Genomic DNA, 13,230 nt, shown 5'->3' with positions numbered 1-13,230 from the left:
GAAAGCTGGAAAGCATCCTGTACAATCAAACGGTCATTGTCGCAAAATAAATAATCAAGTCCTGGGATTAATGATAAAATGAGAATGAGACATGAAGAGCTGACAGTTAAGTCCTAATTTTCGTAGATTAGTTAAGCTTATTTTTATACTAGGATCTCATTAACACCTAACATGAAGACAGAATGAAAGTCGGCAAAGACACAGGAATCTGATATCTTCTCAGAGGACAGAATGCGAGAGAAAAGAAACCTCCACTTTAAAAGAAACTGCCTAGATATTCAGGTATGTTAATTATTAAAACAAAACCAATAACAATGAATGAGAAAAAAAAGTACAATAATAAATCATGATTTTGGTTCCCATGCATGGTTATGGGTTTACTGCCAATATCGAAGCACAGAAAAATTGCATGCAATTAATGTGCATTGAAAATTGGACTCAAGAGACAAAGGCCTAGATGTTATATAAATTTGATATATTTTTATATTTTGAAAAAATATATATTTTCAACTAAATATATGACATGTTAGGGGCAAGATTACCTGTTTGCACAAATAATGACAGGGAGTAGGGCAGGAAGGGTGGTAAAAGTTTTTGGCAAAGCCATTTTGTCATTATTTTGCAATTCCATTTGGTGCCACTGCTGGCGCAAAAACAAAAGATGATACATTGGCGAAGTTGACGAGTTTGTCACCTACCCTATAGGCCAGTATTGGATTCATGCTGTCAGTTCAGTGCCATAATGTGTGTGTAGTGGGTTCACAAAAACCTCATCAAATGCACACAGACTTACAGATGTGCAGTAGCACAGATGAACAAGCATAATTCCCCTCACAGCACTATTCAAAATCTTTTTGGAAGCATCAGTTTGAATGTGTCAAAACATTAACGTTTTCATTGTACGCTGCTGATTTAAATGGGCTTTTAAATTGGTTATTAGCACATAGCCTGGTTGGAAAAACAGATTGCCAAAAACCAATCTATTTGGTCCACAAATGCTTCCAGTATAAATGACAGTAGCGCTATATGCCACTGCTTCGTAATTCCTGTAGCTTAACTAGCATAGCATAGCGCTAACAATGCAAAGGTCACAGGAATGCAAATATGCGGATGAGCATTGGAAAGCAGCCGAGTACTCACGGCAAGGCACTCAAGTACAAAGTCATTACTCTGTCAATCAACACTGTAGAGAAACATTAAGTACGATTAAATATATTCATATCAAACCAGGGCTTAATTAGGTCAGCAACCTTTAATAAATGGTGAGAGCATATTACACAAAGATAAAATAACACTTTTGTAGAGAAAATAAACCTGTTCCCACACAAAACCTTTAGTTATGGCTAAATTTACAATTGCAAAAAGCTCGTTGGTTGTTAAATGTATGAATAGTAAATGGCACCCCTAATAAAAAAAAAGAGATGAAGTGGAAAAACAAGAGGCAAGGGTGGACTATACCATAATGTGGTTGTGCATAGGGGAGTGTCCACACCACATGTCATGGTTAAGTAGAACAAAAAGCTGCAGCATTTTGAATCAGTTTTGTCAAAGTCCTGTTGACCATTTAAAATCCTGATATTTATACAAACGCACTAATCTTGTAACAATGTTTATACGCCATTTTAATTAAGTAAGCCAGGAGAACTCAATCATGAGCCAACACGTGATAAGTGTGGGGGAGGGGTGACAGAAACGAGGCTGTACCATTTGCTTTGCAGAGGATTTTAGGTGTTGTATAACCTGGTAATGTTTCATCATGCCACTTTTTTAAGCGCAATAGAGTTTTGCACCTAAATTTTCACTTTTTAAATTATGAATCATTACTGAATCAAATAATTTAATTTTGTTAATCTAATAATAGCCAATGTGTTACATGATGTGTTAAAGTTTTTATCGTATTTTTTGTCCAAGTCAAGTCAAATGGAGTTAGACAAAAACTACGATAAAACCTGTTGGAAAGCATCTTTTGCAGCGATTTTTGTGTGAGCATATCAGTGAACACCCCTGAACACTCCGTGAGTTTCACGTCTTTGTAAACTAAAGTTTAATGCGTTTTAGGAAGGATTGTTTCTGTGCACCTTTGCAACCATTGTAGAGGTGGGGGGGGGTGCGACCACAGAAACCGAAATTTCTCGGGACAGCAGCATGTGTCCAAATTTTATTCTTAACCGTTCTATTTTATCAGAAACGATCTTGAAACAGGGCTTTAAGTGTAAAATACCGAACTTGTCCTTTAACAAAAAAAAAACGTTGCAATGTTTTAAATAAATCACACACAGTAAACAAAACCTTAACAAAAAAACTTTGCGCAAACTGCGTGCCGGCGCGGTGAGACGTACATGCTCGGGCAGATTCGGCTTGAAGTTGGTCATCCTCGGACGCGGCGCTGTTACAAAAAAAGCCGTGCACACAGCCAAGCGAAATGGGGTCTTGCGCACCCAACGCGTCATTTTTGAGGTGCGCACCTTGCGCTCGTGCGGAGGCGTCGAAGCACCAACTCCGCCTCCGTTTCCCTCGTAAGCTGATATTAGTATTTAAACATTATGATAAAAAAAGTTTGTAAAAAATATTTTAATAGCACGGTTTTGGCGGACCAGTTCTAATGACGGTGTTCAACTATAACCGTCGGTCTCACGGTTATATAATAACCGTCACACCCCTAGTACATTTTTACACTTATTATATGGAATTTAAACAAAAGATGATACATTGGCGCAGTTGACGAGTTTGTCACCAACCCGATGGGCCAGTATTGGATTCATGCTGTCAGTTCAGTGCCATAATGTGTGTGTAGTGGGTTCACAAAAACCAAATCAAATGCACACAGACTTACAGATGTGCAGCAGCACAGATGAACAAGCATAATTCCCTCACAGCACTATAAAAAAAAATTGGAAGCATCAGTTTGAATGTGTCAAAACATTAACGTTTTCATTGTACGCTGCAGATTTAAAAAGCTGACAAGTCTGTTAGCTACCTTAAATTATTGTAAATGGGCTCTTAAATTGGTTGTTAGCACATAGCCTGGTTGAAAGAAACATAGTTCTTTCATTAAAGAAACATAGTTCACCCAAAAAAGAAAACTTGCCATCATGTACTCACCCTCCTGTGATACAATTTAGGAATGATTAGGCCTAAATGATGACAATCATAAATGTGACTAGACTAATGTGTGGCCACTCTAAAGCTAAATTCACCCTGATCTATAACATGCATACACATGATCATGTACCAGAATTATCATGTACGATTAGTGTATGTTGAATATAAAAATAGTAAATCATGCCTTCTTGATATGAGACCAACAGCACAGACAACTATTGTTTCATGGTATACTGCAAAACAATCAATGTAAAATTAATCTTCATCAGCTACCTCGAGAGGCTGAAAAATTAGATCAGCTGATTTTATTTATCTCTTTTCTTTGTTGGTATGTTGTTATTTCATTATATGTTCTTCTATTACCTTAAAAATGTAAAACATTTCTTAAACTAATCAGTCACTAAACGACACATCATTAAAAATCGTAAAATATCCTAAAACACAAAATAGTTTTAGCGCTAAAAATTTGTACTATTAATATCACGCTATCATTACGGCACAAATAGCTAGTGACCTGAAATCATTGTTGTTCACAGTGGCGCTGTACAGTCAGGAAGTAAAGCTGTGCAACCACAACCGGTTTCAACCAGTTCTGTCCTGTTCTCTACACTCAAGATATGAGCAGCTCTCCTTCTCCTTCCATTCCTTACCCTATTTTTTATCAAGTATTTATATAGACATATTTTATTTATGTCTTAAAACATACTCATTTTAGACCAAACTTTAAAACCTTTTTCGAATTGACTATTAATAATCGACAACAGTATTAATAATCATGAAACCTCTTAAATTTGTTTAATCGCTTTATGCATGAAATAGGCTAGTTTATTTCGACTGATGTACAAATAAAAAACACAACATTTATGTGGCATTAATTGCTAGCGACATGAAATCAGCCCGGTTTCACACACTTCTGTCCTATTTTCTTTACTTAGAAAATGAGAAGCTCTCTCTTTTCCCTTTTTGAGTTCGTTTTGATAAGATCATTTAAAAAAGGAAGAAATAACACATTTCAATATATTGTACAACCACGACCTGTGATATAACAGCACCCATTAACAGAGCTTAAAAGGGAAAAGAAAACTGAACCATGTACTCATGGAAACGCAAGTTAAACATATTTTACTTGCCACTGCAAAGCTTGCACCTGTAATTGCATTTTAATAAAGTACACTAGACCTGACGTCAGTGAACAAACTATTTGTCTACGACTATCACATGGCAAAGAAGTGGAAAACACACCGAGAAACGCATAATACAACAGCACAGCTACTCTGTGATTCAAGCAAGCACAGCCGTTCCCCTCCCCCACAGTGAATGTCAATGGGTGAGTGGAAAATTACTGACAGAAAGGGCTGTACCATTTAAGAGATTTTTAGGGGTGGAACAAAAAAAACGTGCGTAGTTTAATAATGTATTAAAAGAACAGACTATTACTCCAGAGTAGAAAAATAATCTATTGCTTTACTGTTATGAAATGAAAGCAACTATTAAAACTGTGTGGAATGAGTACACAGACAGGGGAAGTAGGACAGCTCAGCCATGACTACTTGGTGGCACATGACGTCCACAAGATGCAGATGTTATTAGATCAAGTATTCTGAATATTTTTAATGGCTGTCAATAACTTGAATCGAAAATCGCATACTTCCCTACTACATAGTAGGGGGTAAACAGTATGTGAACAGGTATTATGTCCGAATTCACAGAATTCTTAAAATAGTAGGCGACAAATACCCGAAGATATCTGAAGTGCCCATCCAATGAGCCCATCCCATGAAGCCACAGAACAGGATTTGTGAATGGCAGTCAAGTGACACAACTGATGCTAGTAGGTCACATGACAATGACAACAAGGTGAATATAATATAAGTCATGATTACATTCATAATACACATTCATACTATAGGCTATAGAACATACTTTTTTTAATGGTGGCAAAGTATGTGAGTAGTGTATGCGACTTTCAGACTACACGTTTTTTTCTGTTACGAGAGTCGCTGTCAGATTATGCGATTTTGCCCCTTAAATTCTTGTCCTGACATGGACAAGCAACATGTCAGACTACATGTTGCTTTCCAACCAATCATCTCTAGCCATTTTAATAACGTGCAGGGATGTCATCGAGAAGGCGGAACTAGTGACTGACTTCACAAGAGCGTAAACAAACAATAGCAATCATTGCCTATGCAATCATTCTACAGCATTTATCTTTTTTCACACTGGCGTGGTAGTCCCTCCAGGAAATATCATATAGGCAGGAGTATTGTTTTCCTCTATTGCATAATTCCACCTTGCAGCACCAATACCATCGTCTGTCTTTCATTTCGCCATGTTTGAAAGCTGTGTTAGGAATAGCTTCTGTGCTCCTATTGGTCAATGACAGAACCCAGCAGGAAGACAGAAAAAAATTAAACATGCTAGTCTTTCTGTCGTAAAGTGTCGCAGACAAAGCATCGGTTTTCGTTCACGATGAAACACTGTACGAGATTAAACGATTGATTCTTGCATCCCAACAGCCATTGTTTTCAGATCTGTAGATCGTTTGCTTTGTTCCGAAACAGGGACTTAATTTGTTACAATGTTGCATTTTCTTCTTGGTTCGGTTCGCTTTCACAAGGCAACATTTCAAAGCGTACCAAAAGTGTTTAATGCAAGTCACGTGTGAGAAAAACTGTCCTCTTAATGGGGACTGTCCTCTCATCCATCAAGAAAGATTGACAAGTTTTTGACAAGATTGACAAGAGCTTATTGGCTTTATCTGTAGCTATCGTGACACGCAACCACTTCGAGATGAAGAGGTGCTCTTTTGTTTTCAGTTGCGATAACTAACAACACAGAATCAGACACAGCTGATTTTTATAGAACACATTTCCCGTTAAGAATTATGATACCACTTGGTTCGTTGGTTCATTGGTCTGTTGGGTCAGATTGCTTTCTCATCTCAAACGAACAGTCCCAGAGTTCGTTTTCAATCAGACCAAGACCTGGCGAGCAATTGCTTTGGTGCGGATCTGAGCACGATTGCCGTGTTCATATGCCTAAACGAACTGAACTAAGGGAGAAAACGCACAACGAAACAAACACTCCAAACGAGCCAGGTGTGAAAACGCCCTTATTCTCTGGTGGTGGATCAATAGCTCGACTTGATTGCACAACTATATCTCAATGTTGCTCCGCAGCCAGGGCTCATGTTCAGGGTTCTGAACTCAAGTGAATGCACCTTCAACTAGGACTGGACCATCTTTGTTATTGGGCAAGACAGCTCAAAGAGAATGATTGACACCAACAATTGTTGATGATTAGCAAAGATTTGCCTAAAATCTCTTATAGCTATAGCTAATGGATCTGTTCCAATCTGACAAGATGAATTCACTGCTGTCAGCTCCAATCCCTGGTAACATGATTCAGCAGACCATTCTACTGTCTTCTAGTCCACACAACGTTTCCAGCCCAGTAATGTACTGTTACTAGTTAGAAAGTTTGTCACTGGCTTCCAAAACCCACAGTCTACTAATTCAATGATCAACCTCAATGAAATTTAAGACAATGGTGCACCATGTGCTTAAGCAATGCATAAAAGACGTACATGCCAAAACTGGCCACAGCATGTCAGTTGTCTTTACAGTAGTCAAATCTTCAAACAGTAGTATATAAAGAAGACCCCAATGTGTCCATCATATGGAGTGATCTGATCTAACAAGTTTACTTACATCATGGATTATGCCCATAATCTCATAGAATGCTACACTAAACAGAGGTTGTAAAGTGTATCAGACTCAGAATGATTGCAGTACTATTGTTTATTTAATTTCATGAAAGCTAGCTAAAAGGTGTCTGTGTACTAGGCACAAATATCTAAACAAATCAACTCTGCAATGAATCAGTTGAACTGGCTGATTCAAGTGATCCAAATCACTTTATAAGTTAGGTTCTTTTACATGTACAAAACACAAAGCCTTTCAAAGATTACTCCATTTTATAGCATGCGTGAACACAGGCAGTTGAACAGAAAGTTAGAAAACAATTAGTGACCTGCACTCCTCTAAAAAAAAAACTAAAAAAAAACATAAAAGCACATAAGCATACTGTAAAACAACAACCATGGGCAACTTGTGGACAAACCAATTAGTGCAAAAAAAACGAAGGATACATTGACTTTTTATTTACTGACAATATGTTCCCTTCCCATCCAGATGTTATATGCAGTAAGTTTGAATTGGGTCAAAGCAGTAGTCAGGGATCAATCTGAATCATTATAGTAAACAAATCTGAGGCACAGGTTTGAGATTCTCCCATTAAATAGCCTACTTATGGTTTCAAAAGAAGCATCTGTAAAGGTCATGTTCATAAAACAATTATGGGTCTTTAAAATAAAGAAGGGACACCATTTGTTGATCATATTTAATAAGTCTGTTTTGTACAGAAACTTTTTGTCAATAGTATTGTTTCAATATAAAACATTCCGGAATTACCATTTTTGTATGTAATCTAAAGGCCTCTGACCTAAATTGGCAAATGCTTTTAGTGAGATACACTGCATGCATGGTATTCACTTTTGATCAGTTCATGCTTTCCCTGGTCTTTGAACCTATGATCTTGGCATTGCTGGCATCATTTCCTTCTGTTTGAGCTTTTCTATAGTGATATGAAACATACAACCTTTTATACCCAGCAATGTTATATGTAAGGGAAAATCCACAGCTAACTGCATTAAACGATGGTTGCCTCCACGAAGTGCATTTAAATAATTTAATGCACAGCTAGCCAAGGATTATCCAGTTTATACCATGGTCATTTGCCAACATTGACAACTTAAATCTGTTATTGATAAGTTTCTGTGCTCCTGAATGTTTCTGTGTGCGCGCAACAAGATCTATGAGTGACGTGAGTGTGTACTTCAATGAAAACAGTGCATTAATATAGAACACTGATTAAAATGACTTGGAACTACCTGTGCATTAAACAGTTTTATTGTATACCTTCCAGCCAATCAGAATCGAGTATTCAGACAGACCATGGTATAATTAGACTTAATGACTGCAAGCGAAATAAAAAAAATTAGGAAGTGCAGTACTTGGTAAATTACAAGATCTATTACTCCAAATAACATTCCAGTGGACCCTTAAAGCTGCAGTCTGTAGTTTTTACTCTTTGTCGCCATCTCTGTTCGAAATCTGCAATTGCAGTTATTTGCGGAATTATCAACTTTACGTGGGTTGTGCCTCGGCACGGCACAGCGTGGATAAATCCAATGTTTTGAGGAGAATGCCCTATCATTCACCACGCCGGTGTGGATACTGTCATTCGGAATCACAGATTCTACTTTTTGGAAGTATGACCAACATAAGAATTTTCACCGGAAAATGTCATCTGAACAAGTAAGTAACATCCACTTTTGTTCTGACCAAATAAGGGAAAAAAGCATTGCAGTAAATCACGCTGATTAACGGTCGCTTATCATATCATGTCAAACCGTGCAAATTATAGGCTACTTTGTTCTCAAAGTTCAACATCAGCATTGCGTGACTACATTTAATGCCCTTCCGATATTTATCCTTGTTTTCGCATGGGCCCGGTTGCAGTCTCTTTTTTTTCTGTAGCCACTCCGAAGTCTTTTGCATTTTACAACGGGTAAATCTCCAGTTGTCACTGGTGATTGTCGTTTGAACCTTTCTGGATCCGCCATCAAATTGATAAGTTTAATTATATCAAGTGCTGTGAGAAAAGGCTATAAATCTCCACCTCCAACATTCTCACACGCAACATAGCCTACTAGCCGAGACACCTTCTTTATGTGTACAGATGTGACGTAATGATACCACTGGAATTAAAAACATTATTACAAGCTTACCGCTTTGAATCGAGCTAAGGCAAGCAGATAGTTTTGAACAATTTTTAACCCAGAAAAGTTACGGACTGCAGCTTTAACCATTCAGAGTCCTTGTAGGAGGTATGATTGATTAAATCTTTAAAGGTTTAAAACAACACACAGGCCTAATGGTATTGGAAAAATATAGCTAATTTCCAAAAGGGCTTCCACTGTTGAGTCAAAAAGGTAATCCCGCTCCAACCTCCAAACTAAATTGACATCAGGATTTTTTTTAAAGAACAAGAGAATCAAAGTGCACATTAAACATTGTATTGCAAATAGTTTTTACGGTTTACTGCACTTTGTTATTCTTCTAGTTATTTACCTATAGTGGCTAATGAATCGAAGTCTTGCACATTCACAGCAAATAGCTTACTTCCGCATTGCAAAATAAGGTGGATATAGGGAAGCACTGTGGCATTAAGTATTGTTGTTTTGAGAATACCAACCAGCCTCACATAGCACTGGCTCAACCAATGGCATAAGTTTGGGGTGGGGCTATCTGTTTGATGACCAATGGCTGGCATGTGTGGAGGAAAACCTGTTTGAAAAACATTTTTAAACACCTTTTGTCACAATACTAGAGGCAAAAAAAAAAAAACTTAAATGTTGTACAAAAACCTAAATATAAACAAATTTATAGTACTTAAGTTTTAAAAGCATAAAGATGAGATGAAGACTTTAGTTCAATTCCGTAGCCTAAGGCCGTGTGTCCACCAAAGCATTTTTAACCAGCTGAAGATGCCAGGCGCTCTGCTGCAAACGCTTAGCTGTTGGCGCTTCAGAGCACTTCGGCAGCGCACCGTTTTCTTTTCAGTCGAGACGCTTTTCTTGCAATGAATGAAATGGAATAACCATGGAAGTGTTAGTAGTATCTATTTCACAGATAGTTTGTTCCATTATTATGCTTGTTGTCATCTGTTGCCATTGTACAAGCAGGATGTGGCGGTTGGTCGGTGTGGTATTTGTCCTGTCCCTCCTCCACTGTGATTGGACGGCTGGGTAAAAAGTGATGGTGATGAGTGCTGTGTTTTCTGTCAGCGGCCAGTAAAAAACTTGCTCGGTGTGAAATAGACGCTAAGAGCCTCATCACGCTGTTGGCGTTTTAAAAACGCGGAGCTCCCATGATTGAAAACAATTGAAAACATCTGCTAGCCTCGGGAAAAAATGCATTGGTGGACACATGGCCTAATTGCAGCTTTTTTGTACTTTACGTGGTGGGGGTCACTAGCCTGGCTCCGCCCTCCTACCGCTCAATTTTCATTTTCCTTCAGTACTACGTCTGGGATTGTGGTGTATTCTTTGGTTTTCTCCGGTCAATTTTTTTACCCCAATCAGCGAACAGAGGGAGTGGCTGAGAACGATGACGTTGATGGTGTGCGCTAGTTTGAGTCGTCATTTGTCTCATATGACTCTCTGTACAAATGAAATGTACGAGAGTCTGGTGGGACCAGGCTAGGGGGTCACCTCAGGGGGGCCGATATATTGAGATCACATGACCATCCAAATACTACTTATTGGACACTTTCTCTCAGAGAATAAATGATCATGGCTGACAAAAATTAATGTTTCTACTATGACATCAGTAACAAAACTAATGCAAACAATGCTACATTCACACTAATATCAGTCAGCCAACATAAAAACATTAAATGTTATACATGTGCAGCTTTTTTTTATCTTTTGGATTTGTAAATATAAGTGATTTTTCCAGGTTTAGAAGAAATCAAATTGTAGTAATCACTTTAAGAAAAAAAAGATACTCACTTAAATTTAACTTTATAAATATAACATAAACAGCAGATAGTCTAAATTGTGTTGAGTTTTTTATTTTATTTAAACTGAGTTTCTAAATGAGTTTACACCTGATGTGCAATTAGTGACAGGTAAAATCACGTAACAGTTTAAAAATAAACACAGCCCAAATTCAAGATTAAAAAAATTACATAAATAATACATAATGAAAATAAATGCATATTAAGTTACAAATATTCTTAGAAAAACGAAGGACAAACAATTCATTTAGCAGAACCAAGTGTGAAAACTCACCCAGTGTTTTGATCAGTCGGAGCGCATACAACCGGTACCTCCAAAAATTCGTTACCACGACGGTCTATAATTATGTCGTATTGTATACGTTTAAAAACAAAACATCAGCAAACGCAGATTCGGTTGGTAACGTCTTTATCGTCACGCAACGGAATCGCATACAGTCACACAGGCAGCAGCACAAGGTGACTGACTGTAGGCTACAGTGTGAGCAGGCTGACAGCAACTCAACAGTGTAGTTTGCTTGGTGATTCGCGCTCTCTTCTCCTCTCCAACGGTACAACAACAGGGGGAGGAGACATGCTTTTCGCGGGACAACGTGAGAATCGAAATAAGCTCCTCCTACCTTCCCTCGAACGTTTTCAGAAACGCGTGGTCACAATGTTAAATCTAAATGTCCGTTGGTACATTTTACATAGTTTAAAATCCATAAGCAGATTGTTTTGGGAATGGTTCAACCGTGTTCTCATCCCACACATGAATTTTGTTTGGGTTCGACATGGGTGTCAAAGTGGACAGGATATTAGCAAATGATGTATTCGGGTTAGTTCGCCCATTTAAGACATGAAGTTGTATGCAATCCTTACCAGCACTATAGTGCATACACACTGACCCACTCTGTAGTCACCTCCCTGGTCAGAGTTCTGGCCGCTGGAAGTTTTTCAAGAAAGTACTCCCGGTTAGTTTCCGGGGCCTCAAAACTGTGCGTTTTTACGTGAAAACGTTCCGATCAGCTGTTGATAGCGCGACTCGCTGACAACATGTCTGACTGCGAAACTTCTGATGATGAAACCAATTTTAGCACAATGTCAGACGGAACAGATGATGATGAAAGTATAGCACAACGCCAAAGGGGATACCTAACCGGAGTATTTCCACTGGAGTCTAAACATCAGCTTTACCGTACAGTTTAGACATATGGGATCATAAAGTTAGTAAATATAGGGCTTACCCGTGGTACTGGTACAGCAAAACTCTTTAAAATCAGTTTTTTTCTTTTTCCTCCTTGGTTGGGGATGTAATCGTCTTCGCTGAAGTGAGCACTACACAAACGATAATCCTTGATTCTGGAAATTTTAGCTCCCGCAGAGTAGCCGATGGCAACCAGCCAAAGCTGTCTCGTAGCTATATCCGAAACAGGAAAACGATGGAATCTGAACGGTGATCCCGGCACATTCTTGTGGTCACAACCTGGGAATTTACAAGTTCGCACCATTGTTCATTTTCTACTTTTTACGTCGTTGTCAATCGATTGTGTAAACACTATGGAACAGCTGATCGGAACGTGCGCACTGTTGACGTTGACAGCAGCGCGGATTGATAGAAATGGAAAGAAAATAGTGCCGATTAAAACTGAGGTAGGCTATGAATTTTGTCTGGCGTGTTTTTTGTGTGGTAAATTAATCAAGCTTTGAAACGCAAATAATTTTTTCACGTAAAAACGCACAGTTTTGAGGCCCCGGAAACTAACCGGGAGTAGTTTCTTGAAAAACTTCCAGCGGCCAGAACTCTGACCAGGGAGGTACAGAGTGGGTCAGTGTGTATGCACTATAGTGCTGGTAAGGATTGCATACAACTTCATGTCTTAAATGGGCGAACTAACCCTTTAATGTATTTGCGAAACGATCAACAAAAATTAGAATTTTTAACAAGTGGATTTTTATTTTTATTTTTTTACATTGCATACCGTTACAACGACTGTCAACAACCAAGCTCGAATTTTGGTCTTACACAAACCCTGGCAATATCATTTTCTGCATCATAGCAATATAATGTGAGTTACATTAGTCATGAACTGGCTGTCAGTATGATTTACCCACAAGTGCTGCGGCATAGTTTTTGGTTGAATTCGAATTGGGGATGAAAATCATTTGTGTGAGTTATTTCAGTGAGTTACCGCTCTGATGGATCCACGTTGATTCACCAAAAATAACCGGTTACGAGTAATATCTTCGGGAATCTGGGCTGCGTTTCCCAACAGCATGTGATCCCCCATGCAGCCTGAGCCATGTGCTGTATATTGTGATGTATTTGTTGATTCACTAGAATGAATCGATTCAAAAGAATCATTTGTTCAGGAATTGGTCACGCTGTTTCGCGCTGCATTCTTAACTTGCGGCACTATAGCTTAATAATAATGCTACATGCCGCAATAAAACCGCTAGAGAATCAGAATACAGTTCGGTTCTCAAACATGCATCGCACTA

General features: G+C 38.4%; 1 protein-coding gene across 1 annotated transcript in view; it reads right to left on the bottom strand.

Annotated features, from left to right (window-relative positions):
* atf7ip (activating transcription factor 7 interacting protein) overlaps nucleotides 1-11,289 on the bottom strand; it is a 45,124-nt gene extending 33,835 nt beyond the window's left edge. The window contains exon 1 of the mRNA XM_056250479.1: nucleotides 11,024-11,289. The gene's annotated coding sequence lies outside the window, so the exon portion shown is untranslated. The remainder of the gene's footprint in view (nucleotides 1-11,023) is intronic.
* Between the last annotated feature and the right edge of the window lie 1,941 nt (nucleotides 11,290-13,230).

The sequence above is a fragment of the Rhinichthys klamathensis genome, unplaced genomic scaffold, assembly GCF_029890125.1.
Source record: "Rhinichthys klamathensis goyatoka isolate OS25496 unplaced genomic scaffold, OSU_Roscu_1.1 h1tg000069l_1, whole genome shotgun sequence".
Lineage (NCBI taxonomy): Eukaryota > Metazoa > Chordata > Actinopteri > Cypriniformes > Leuciscidae > Rhinichthys > Rhinichthys klamathensis.
This window is presented reverse-complemented; position numbering and strand designations above follow the sequence as displayed.